This window comes from Primulina eburnea, chromosome 8, assembly GCF_022965805.1.
Source record: "Primulina eburnea isolate SZY01 chromosome 8, ASM2296580v1, whole genome shotgun sequence".
Lineage (NCBI taxonomy): Eukaryota > Viridiplantae > Streptophyta > Magnoliopsida > Lamiales > Gesneriaceae > Primulina > Primulina eburnea.
Genome location: NC_133108.1, coordinates 20,471,107 through 20,482,607, shown reverse-complemented (window position 1 = coordinate 20,482,607; position 11,501 = coordinate 20,471,107). Strand labels below are relative to the sequence as shown.

General features: G+C 33.8%; 1 pseudogene; it reads left to right on the top strand.

The window, feature by feature from the left end:
- The first annotated feature begins 462 nt into the window (after window positions 1-462).
- LOC140839075 (uncharacterized) lies at window positions 463-9,726 on the top strand (annotated as a pseudogene).
- The last annotated feature ends 1,775 nt before the right edge of the window (window positions 9,727-11,501 follow it).

Here is an 11,501-nt window from a genome sequence, read left to right as displayed (position 1 = left end):
TTCGATGATTATTATTTTGATGTTTTTGCCTCTTGCGCTGCATCTCAAACTCAATGTCCCTCAAATATTGCTCAGAGTGGATTGCATAAGTAGTAGCAATGGCATAATCCAAAGGACGCATCATCATAACAATATTTCGTATGGCGGGTCGTGGATCATCCATGAAATTTCTAAGCTTCTCCGCAGCATCCCTCGCAATAAGGGGTACAAAGTGACCAACCCTATCAAATTTCTTCACAAACTCAGCAACAGTCAAGCCAGACGGAGGATCATAAAATCCCTCTTCAGTCGCCCTTTAACATCAGCAATAAAATACTTCTCGTAGAATATCTCCTTAAATCGAGCCCAATTAAGAGTAGCAATGTCAACACCATGCTCGGCTCCTTCCCACCATAAATAAGCATCATCCCTTAACAAGTAAGTGGCACACCTCACAAGGTCAGCATCCCCCATATTCAGATAATGAAATTGTACCTCGAGGGCATGAATCCAAGCCTCAGCAGAAAAGGGACAGGTGTTGACAGAAAATTCCTTCGGCCCTAGCCTTTGGAACTGATCATACACTTCATATTGTGGCCTAGATGTCTACTGTAACTGCTGCTCGAAGAAACGAGCCATCCACTCTAAGGCACGAGTAGCAGTATCCCATCAGGAGGCGGGGGTGCATTAACATTCTGATTCTCGGTGGTCTCTATCTGTCTATCTAGATGTGCGCGTCTAGGAGGCATTATATCTGAACGTTTTCCAAATAATAACGTAACCAACATGCATTTAAATTTAAGTTCTCTAATTGTGTAACATATCCTTATTCATTTTAGCAAATTTAAACATATAAAAAAAATATTCTCAAAAAGTTAGTAAGAATGCAACATAAACATATTATTCATGTAATCATGCAGGTAACATAATAATAAATCATATAGAGCATGTAAACTTACAGATTGAGGATTGACTACTGATCTTTCTGGCGCTTATTGTGGCACAACCTTTTACAGGACCTTTGTTCTGATATCAACTGAAACGTCTGCTATTCTTTTTGCTTAAAAAGTATTAGAATTTTTTTTTGAAAAAACATAACTATTTCATCGACCGAACACTCACACAAATACATAAAATAGTTTTGCACCATTTTTAAAATAAAGCAACCGACTAATATTTACAAATCCATGGGAATAATCAAAACATGAAATCGTCAAACGTTTTACCAAACCAAAAAAGAAATAATTTTCAAAGTATAATCCATACTATCACCTCTCAAAAGCATAAATAAATAGTCTTAAAATCTTTAACATATATAATAATCATAGGTGCGGAAAATAAAAAAGTTGGTCCTCGGGTTATGTGCATCATCAGCCCTGCAAGGTCAACCATCAAGACATCCATCAAAGCTCACTCCCATCAATCACACCTAGTGAGTCAAAAGACTCAACACATCATAATCTTTATAACAAGTAATACATATACAGATCACATACAACAGTGAAAATACTTGTACATAAAATATCTTTTTCATGAAGATGCTTAAACTTTAAACATGATCATTTTCATATCATCATAAACATATTCATTTTTCTTTTTATCATTTCATATCATATATCCTTTCATCATGAGCATATAGAATTTTCTCTTTATTGAATTCGGATTATCATCGTGACTTTCCTTTTCCTCATAAAGTCGAAGGATCCATCTACATGTAACCATAGTATTGGGTTGCGAGGACATCGACAACACTCTCACCCGTCAACTGAGCCTTGGCCTATCCTCATCGTATGGAAATATGATCGTCGGACTCCCTCTGGGCCTTCTCCCACAAATAGGCTCCCTCTGCGGCCTTCTCCCTCACGATATACCCATTCATATCCTCATATCTTCAATAGTCACAATTACTTCACCTCCTCCAGTATTTCACATTTCATCACTTTATAAAAAGCATGCATTTAATATCCTTTTGTTTTTAAAAAAAAGCATGCAACATATTTTTTAACTCTATCGTTTCATCAAAAAAAATTCCATAAATAATTATAACATTCGATTTACATTTAAAATAAATATTTTAGCATGTAAAACAGCATTTAGAGAACTGTCAAGACGTTTACTAATTTTCGGGTGTAAAATTACTGTTTTATCTCTAGACGTAAAATTCCTTGAATTTGAATATTTCTTAAATTCATTGACTCTAACATGTCCCAAATAATTATTTAAGCTTACATTAATTTTCCCATAATTTTATTTAGCTTAAATACTATACTTTTTAATTAATCCTTAATTATTCATTTTTTTATGCATTTTAATCCCGAATAATTTCAAATTTTACTATAAAATTCCTAAATTAAAACCTTAGACTTTTTATATTATTTTAACCCTCGAGAACCACGACTCGACCCTCGTGAGCCATGTTTCGATTTAATTTCTAAAACAAAAACCTTAACTACTCGACCCAACCCAACACCGAGCCATCCTCACGTTTTCACTGAGTTTAGCTCGAACCGTCCTGAGCCATCTTCGGACCATACCTCCCCTGACCCTCATGACCCCTTTGGACCACTAGGACCCCTAAGTCTCGAGGCCTAACTTGAAACCGAGGCACCTCACTCGATACATGCTTAGTCGAGAACACCTAGTAGCCTTAGGACTCTAGTTTCTTGCTTAGCCCCTTGCCCAACGAGCCATCCCTTGAACCAGACATTTATGCACCCTCCTAGGACCCTAAGGACTGAACCTAGCCCAACCCAACCCCCTGGCCGAGCCCCTTAAACCCGCTCGTCGCTGCAACCATCTGAGCAAAATTGCATGGGCTCATGGGTTGCTAGGACTCCTTCCCAGCCCTGGTGTTTGAGTCCTAGCATGGCTAGGACTCTTCCGTCTACCCATACATGACTTCGGCTAGCCTTGTCAAGCCCAGCCAAGCCACACCCCAAGTTTCCTCTTTACCCGAGCCCTATGATCATCAAGTGCGTGATTTCGATTTCTAGCTTTTGTGTTCATGTTTGCAACATGTGTGTGTGTTCTTAGGACCCTTAAAATCATGTGAAAACAACCCTTGATCCTCCCCTAATCATGGCAGCCCCTTTACGCATGAAAACTACAAAAGTTTGGATCAAAATCATGCTTTGAATTTCATGTTGTGCATGAAAACGAAAATAAACAAAGATGTCATTTATTTTTCACACAAATCATACATAAACACATATTATGGTGTGATGATGAGTGGTAAACATAAAAATTGTACATTAATAAAATGTTTTATAATATAAATATATAGTTTTTGTTTTATTAAATGTTTAAATATTATATGTTTTATAATAAATTGTATAAAATATAAGTTGTTGTGTAATTACAAGTTTTTACTATTTTTTACAGGTTCGATAAAACAAGAATAAACTTGGAGTTTCAAATGGGATTAAGATGATTCTTGGACCTGTAGAAAGTTGATGTTAATATCTACAATATTGATGGCAAGAATGAGATAAAAATCTTCTCACAAGTGGGATCAAATTAAGCAACAAATAAAGTTACCAAAGAAGTGGTAGTTTTACCATGCTCTAGTATTTTGCCCATATCTCTCAAATTACTTGGTCAAATGGTTTGAAAAAAATACCACAACTAGACAACTCAATTATCCACATGTTTCTTTTTATGTGAAGAAGCAAATTCGGAGAAGAAGGTTTTCAAAAGTGATGTGTAATATAGTATAATATCTTGGAACACCAATGAAGACTTTTGTGTAAAAAAATAATATTTTATTTGTGGTCGTCTCCCCAAATTTGGCTATAAATAGGGGTGCAATGTAATGTATTGAGATATCCCTCATTCTATGAACAAACCTTTGAGTTCATAATATTTTTCTCTATATTTTTGGTTTATTTCTTCATTTAAATATAATTAGCATGATAATTTCATATTTGAAGTTTTACACTTTGAATAATGAATAGCTAACTTCCTAAAGTTGAGATGAAAAGGTGAAACTCTTGGCATGATAATAAGGTTACTAAAAGGTAAGAATCTATGTTTTATATTATTTAATCATTATTTATTGTTTATGTTATATTTATTTCTTTAAGTATTTTTATACCCTACTTATAAGTGGGAGTTTTGATTTATTGTTGCTATATGTTACACTAAATTCTTGAAACCATTTAAATGTTAGTTTGGTTTTACCAACCATTTAAAGTGGGAACCTTGATTTAGTGTTTACAAATATATATAGCACAATAAATACTTGACACATTTATAAGTTTTGGTATATATTATATACTTATAAGATAATAATATATAATATAATATAAATATGATTATTTAATATATTGGAACCATTTTATTAAGTGGATTTCAATATTGTTCGTTAATATTAACTTTATTAAAATACCAAGAGTGAATCTTTTAATCTCAACTACTTAAATTAAAATTTGAACAATTAAAATTTACCCATTAAAGATTCAAACATTTAAACTTAAAAAGAAACAAAAACAAAACAGAAAGACATTGTAGTGGACTTGTAATTACCTTAGCTTCCCTGTGGATACGAAATCGGACTCACCGAATTATACTACTTGTGGACAACCTGCTCTTGGGAGTGCAACAATCAGAGTCGCAACAAGTTTTTGGCGCCGTTGCCGGGGAAATATAATTTAATTTCAAGTCTATTTAATTTCCTTTATAGTTTATTTTTCTTTATTTGAATTTTTATTGCTTTTGTGTGTTTTTATTCTTTTGCATTTGCATTTGCATTTGCATGAGCATTTGGTCACGTACATTTAGTGGTCGACTCATTTGAAATAACCCTTTATTTTTACAAAACATGGCTGAAGAACCCATCCAAGAAAATGAAGATGAAATTCAATCTCAAAATGATCATGATAGACGAAGAACACTTAGAGATCACATGAATCCTACACGTACTAGTGCACCTTCATGTCTAGTTTTTCCCCCTGATGCATCTAATTTCAATTTTAAGCCTGGTATTATCCAACTTTTACCCAACTTTCATGGCTTAGATTCTGAAAATCCATACATGCATTTACGAGAATTTGAAGAAGTGTGCAACATATATAATGATCTAAATTGTAGCATGAACACCATTCGACTTAAGCTTTTTATTTTTTCTTTAAAAGATAAAGTTAAAACTTGGCTACAAAATCTTAGATCGGGATCCATTCGAACTTGGGATGAATTGCAACAACAATTTTTGAAAAAGTTTTTTCCATCGCATAGAACAAATTCTTTCAAAACACAAATCATCACTTTCACTCAAAAACAAGGAGAAACTTTTTATCAGTGTTGGGATAGATACAAAGAATTGCTTAATCTTTGTCCACATCATGGTTTTGAAATCTGGAGGGTTGTTTCTCAATTTTATGAAGGCTTAACACCTAAAGATAGGCAAATGGTTGAATTTATGTGTAATGGAACATTTGAAGATAAAGATCCAAACGAGGCAATTGAGTATCACGATTCATTAGCTGAAAATGCTCAAAATTGGGACACTATAGGTACAATCGAACCATCAAACAAGATTCAATCTCCTACATCTGGTGGAGGTATGTACACTCTCAAAGATGAACATGATCTTCAAGCTAGATTTACCTCTTTGGCAAGAAAAGTTGAGGCACTTGAATTGAAAAAGAATGGTCAATTAAAATCCGTTCAAGAAATTGTGTGTCACATCTGTGATACAAGTGATCATTTTACAAAAGATTGTCCCACTTTGCCCTTTTTTAAAGAATGTCTCCATGAACAGCCAATGTTTTGAACCATTTCAAAAGGCCAAATTTTGAACCATTTTCTCAAAATTACAATCCAGGTTGGCGAAATCATCCAAATTTTAGTTGGAGGAATGATAATGCTGCACAATTTCCGCAACCACATTTTCAAAATCAACAAAATTTTCAAAATTATGCACCTTATGTTCCTCCACCTAAAAGGAATTTGGAAGATTTATTGAATTCTTTCATTGCAAAGCAAGAGTCTATCAATACTCAAACTGCTCAAACCATGACAGATTTGAAAGATACTCTTGCTAAATTTGCATCTGCACTTAATGTTCATGAAAAAGGTAAATTTCCTTCACAACCTCTGCCTAATCCCAAGGATCATCATTCACAAACTGGAACTTCTGGAACTCAACCGATGGATCAGGTAAAATCTATTATTACCCTTCGAAGTGGTAAGGTTGTGGAAAAATCCATTCTTGAACCTTGTGAAGATGATGATAAATCAACTTCAAAGGATAAGGAAGTGGAACCCATAACTTGCGAAGAGGAGGTTCAATAGACAGTGTCACCACCATTCCCTCATGCATTGAAAAATACAAAAAAATCAAATTTTAATTCTGATATATATGATATTTTTAAACAAGTAAAAGTTAATATTCCTTTATTAGATGCAATAAAAACAGATACCATCATATGCCAAATTTTTGAAAGACTTGTGCACTGTGAAAAGAAAATTGAATGTGAAAAAGAAAGCATTTTTAGCCGAACAAGTAAATGTAATCATTCAAAATAATAATACTTTGAAATACAAAGACCCTGGTTGTCCTACTATTTCATGTATTATTGGAGAACGAAAGATTAAAAAAGCCTTGCTTGATCTTGGAGCTAGTGTGAATTTACTTCCATATTCGGTTTATCAAGAACTCAATCTAGGCGAGTTAAAACCTACTTCGGTAACACTTTTACTTGCCGATAGATCTGTTAAGGTGCCAAGAGGTATGGTAGAAGACGTATTGGTCCAAGTTGATAACTTTGTATATCCTGTCGATTTCATAGTTTTAGATACACAACCTATCGAATCTTGTAATGCAATTCCTGTAATTCTGGGTCGTCCATTTTTAGCAACTTTTAATGCTCTTATAAATTGCAGGAAGGGAATAATGAAGTTGTCATTTGGTAACATGACCTTGGAGCTCAATGTTTTTAATCTTTGTAAGCAACCACATGACGAAGGAGATGAAATTGAAGATGAAAATCTTATTGAAACTCTTGTGGAAGAAAACATTCAAGAAGGGAGTACTCGTGACCAATTAGATATTTGTTCAATCGATACTATTAAAGAAAATATTGAAATTGATCTTGATGATTTTATTATGTATCACCCGTTACCAGGATAAAAAAAAAAATTTGAGGCAAAATATGAGAACAAAAACGAACCACCCATATTGGAGTTAAAACCCTAGCCAGAAGAATTGAAGTATGCATTTCTTGGAGAAGATGAAACATATCCGGTGGTAATTTCTTCCAAACTATCAAGTAATCAAGAAGGTAAATTAGTTGATATGCTTAAAAGACATAAAAATGCAATTGGTTGGACACTAAAAGATCTTAAGGGCATTAATCCACTAATTTGCACTCACAAAATTCACTTAGAAGAAAATGCTAAAACATCTCAACAACCACAAAGGAGATTAAATCCACACATGAAATATGTTGTGAAAACTGAAGTTCTCAAACTACTCGATGTTGGGATTATCTACCCTATTTCTGATAGTAAGTGGGTAAGCCCAATACAAGTAGTTCCAAAAAAATCTGGCATCACAGTGACAAAAAATGAAAAAGGTGAATTGTCAACAAGTCGAGTCCCATCTAGTTGGCGGATGTGTATTGATTATAGAAAATTAAATGACGCCACTAGAAAAGATCATTTTCCATTACCATTTTTGGATCAAATTTTAGAAAGAGTAGCAGGTCATCCATACTACTGTTTTCTTGATGGATATTCAGGTTATTATCAAATTCCCATTGCACTCGAAGATCAAGATAAAACTACATTCACATGTCCTTTTGGAACATTTGCATTTAGAAGGATGCCATTTGGATTATGCAATGCCCTAGCAACATTTCAAAGATGTATGCTAAGCATTTTTTGCGACATGGTTGAAAATTGTTTGGAAATTTTCATGGATGATTTAACTGTCTTTGGGAATACATTTGATAATTGTCTTGAAAATTTGGAAAAAGTTTTAAAAAGATGGGAGGAAAAAGGTCTTATTTTAAATTGGAAAAAATGTCATTACATGATTACTTCTGGATTTGTTTTGGGACATGTCGTGTCATCTCATGGAATTGAAGTTGATAAAGCAAAAGTTGATGTCATTGCCAATTTACCCCCTCCAAAAACCATTAAAGAAATTCGCTCATTTTTGGGACATGCTGGATTTTATAGGAGGTTTATAAAGGACTTTAGTTTAATCTCTAAACCCATTTGTAACCTCTTAACAAAAGACACTGCATTTGAGTGGACTCAAGAATGTCAAAATGCTTTTGATAAAATCATTCGACATTTAACATCAGCTCCTATCATGCAACCTCCTGATTGGTCTTTACCATTTGAAATCATGTGCGATGCGAGTGATTATGCACTCGGTGCAGTACTGGGTCAAAGAAGAAACAGTAAGCCTTATGTGATATATTATGAAGTAGAACTTTAAACAATGCTCAAATGAATTACTCCACAACTGAAAAAGAACTACTTGCTGTAATATTTGTATTATATAAATTTTGTTCTTATTTGATTGGATCAACGACTATTGTGTTTACTGATCATTCTGCTATTAGATATTTGTTGACCAAACAGGATGTAAAGCCATGACTGATACGATGGATTTTGTTTCTCCAAGAATTTGACATTGTAATCAAAGATAAAAAAGGAACCGAGAATGTCGTAGCCGATCATTTATCGAGACTAGTAACAGGATCATCTTGTGAAATGACACCAATTAACGATAATTTTCCTGATGAACATCTATTTTCAGTTACTACTACAACTTGGTTTGCTAACATAGTAAATTTTCTTGTGACAGGAAAAATGCCACCGCAATGGAGTTCCCAAGATAAAAGAAAATTTTTGAATGAGGTAAAAAACTTTTATTGGGATGATCCGTATCTGTTCAAGTATTGTCCAGATCAAATTTTTCGACGTTGCATACCCGACAATGAGGTAAGTAGTGTCATTAAATTTTGTCATTCAGAAGCATGCGGAGGACATTTTTCTTCAAAGAAAACGGCTGCAAAAATCTTGCAGTGTGGATTTTATTGGCCCACTTTGTTTAAAGACACCCACGAAATCTGCAAGATCTGCGAAAATTGTCAAAAATTGAGTGCGATTTCAAAAAGAAACATGATGCCTTTGAATCCTATCATTGAAATTGAAATCTTTGACTGTTGGAGAATTGATTTTATGGGACCTTTTCCACCGTCGTTTGGATACTTGTATATTTTATTTGCAGTTGATTATGTTTCCAAATGGATAGAGGCAATTCCATGTCGAACAAATGATCATAAAATCGTCATCAAATTTTTAAAAGAAAATATTTTTATTAGATATGGAATTCCTCGAGCCATGATAAGTGATGGGGGAACTCACTTTGTTAATAAACCATTTGCTTCATTAATGAAAAAAAATGGTATTACTCATAAAGTAACTACTCCTTATCATCCTCAAACAAATGGACAAGTTGAATTAGCTAATAGGGAGATAAAGCAAATTTTGGAAAAAACTGTTAACTCAACTATAAAATATTGGTGTCTGCGACTTAGTGATGCACTTTGGGCATATCGAACAGCTTTTAAAACATTATTGAATATGTCTCCCTACAGGTTGGTTTATGGAAAACATTGTCATTTGCCTGTGGAATTGGAACATAAAGCTTATTGGGCGATCAAAACTTTAAATTCAAGCATGGATGATGCCAACAAATTGCGTAAATTGCAACTTAATGAACTTGATTAACTCAGAAATGAAGCGTATGAGAATTCAAGGATTTATAAAGCAAAAATCAAGTCATTTCATGATAAAACAATTCTTAGAAAATCTTTTGAGATTGGTAAAAAAGTTTTGCTTTATAATTCTCGACTTCACATATTCCCAGGAAAATTACGATCAAGATGGACATGCCCATTTGTTGTAAAGCATGTATATCCTTATGGAGCTGTGGATATTGAAAATCCTAAAAATGGTGATGTTTTTAAAGTGAATGGACAAAGGCTTAAACCATTTTTGGAAAATGAAATCTTTCAAGAAGATTTTATTCCCCTTTCTGATCCTTAAATTTTTATGTTGCATTTAATTTTGTTATTTTTTATTTCAGGTTTTTTTTCCCGGTTAAATGGCGGATAACGGTACTCCGTGACTCTCATAGTCTGTTAAATCAGTTTCCCACAATTTCTGATACAAAAAATTAAAAAAAAAATCATTTCTTTTCTTTTCAAAATGGATGAAATTCTCTCAAAAATTTGTAAATATTTTCCCTCTGATTCTTAAAATGTTCTAAGAAAAATTTATGCAGGAAGGTGTGAAATATTGAGATTGCTAATGCAAAAAGGAATTACAGAAGATATTCGTCTTGTAATAGAAGCTAAGGTCCGATTAGGAGGAGAAGTTCCACAATCATTGCTCATTCGGTATTTGCCTGGATTAGGAAAAAGCACTTGTGCGAAAAAACGAAGGGCCAAAAGTTTAGGGATTTGTCATAAGTGTGCGAGATGGACTTGTGACAAACGATGCTGATCTTTGGGATGTGTTTCCAATAACAGAGAAGATAAATAGGTTTCATTAAGAATGGGCTGAGTAAGGAGTTTTTAGATAACATCTTATTGACTCTTGAGACGCATTCTAGTGGACATGTGCATATTGAACTTCTCCGTTTATGGAAACAATTCCAAGATGAGCGTCATAGTCTTGGTAATCCGACTAAAAAAGACCCTGTTTGCCAATTTATAAAAAAATTGGATGGGAAGCATATCCTCGACTCATAGAAGGCGTTGAAGCCGTTTCTGGAAGTAAAACCAGAGGAAAATTGTGAGCCACAATCACACTACTGTTTATATGCATGTGTGTCATTATTGTTTTTACTATTTATTCCGTTTACAGCTGTGACCCATAGTTTTGTTTTGATAACATATTACCCCTATAAAATCTCTCATCTTTCTCTCTATTTTCGTAGACCAAAAAAAAAACATGGCTGGATCCTCTACACAAACATTGAAAAATATTTGTGTTTTTTGTGGGTCGAGTCCTGGAAAAAATGAAGTGTTTGTAGAAGCAGCGAATAATCTTGGAAAGATATTGGCTGAGAGAAAAATTCACTTGGTATATGGGGGAGGTAATATTGGGTTAATGAGATCTGTTTCAACATCTGCTCATCTTGGAGGTAGTCAGGTTTTGGGTATTATTCCTACAGCTTTAGCTGAAGGAAATATTACAGGTGTTACGATTGGGGAGGAATTAAAAGTTTCTTCTATGTATGAAAGAATCACTCAAATGATTGAAAATTCTGATGCTTTTATCGCACTACCAGGTGGTTTTGGTACATTAGAAGAAATTTTTCACACTGTTTATTGGGCACAACTTAATATCCATAATAAACCTGTGGGCTTGTTGAATATCAATAATTATTATGACAGATTGTTGACATTTCTTGATAAAGCTGTGGAACAAAATTTCATTTCAGAAAATTCACGACGGATGCTCATCTGTGTTTCGACTGCCGACCAATTAATTGATAA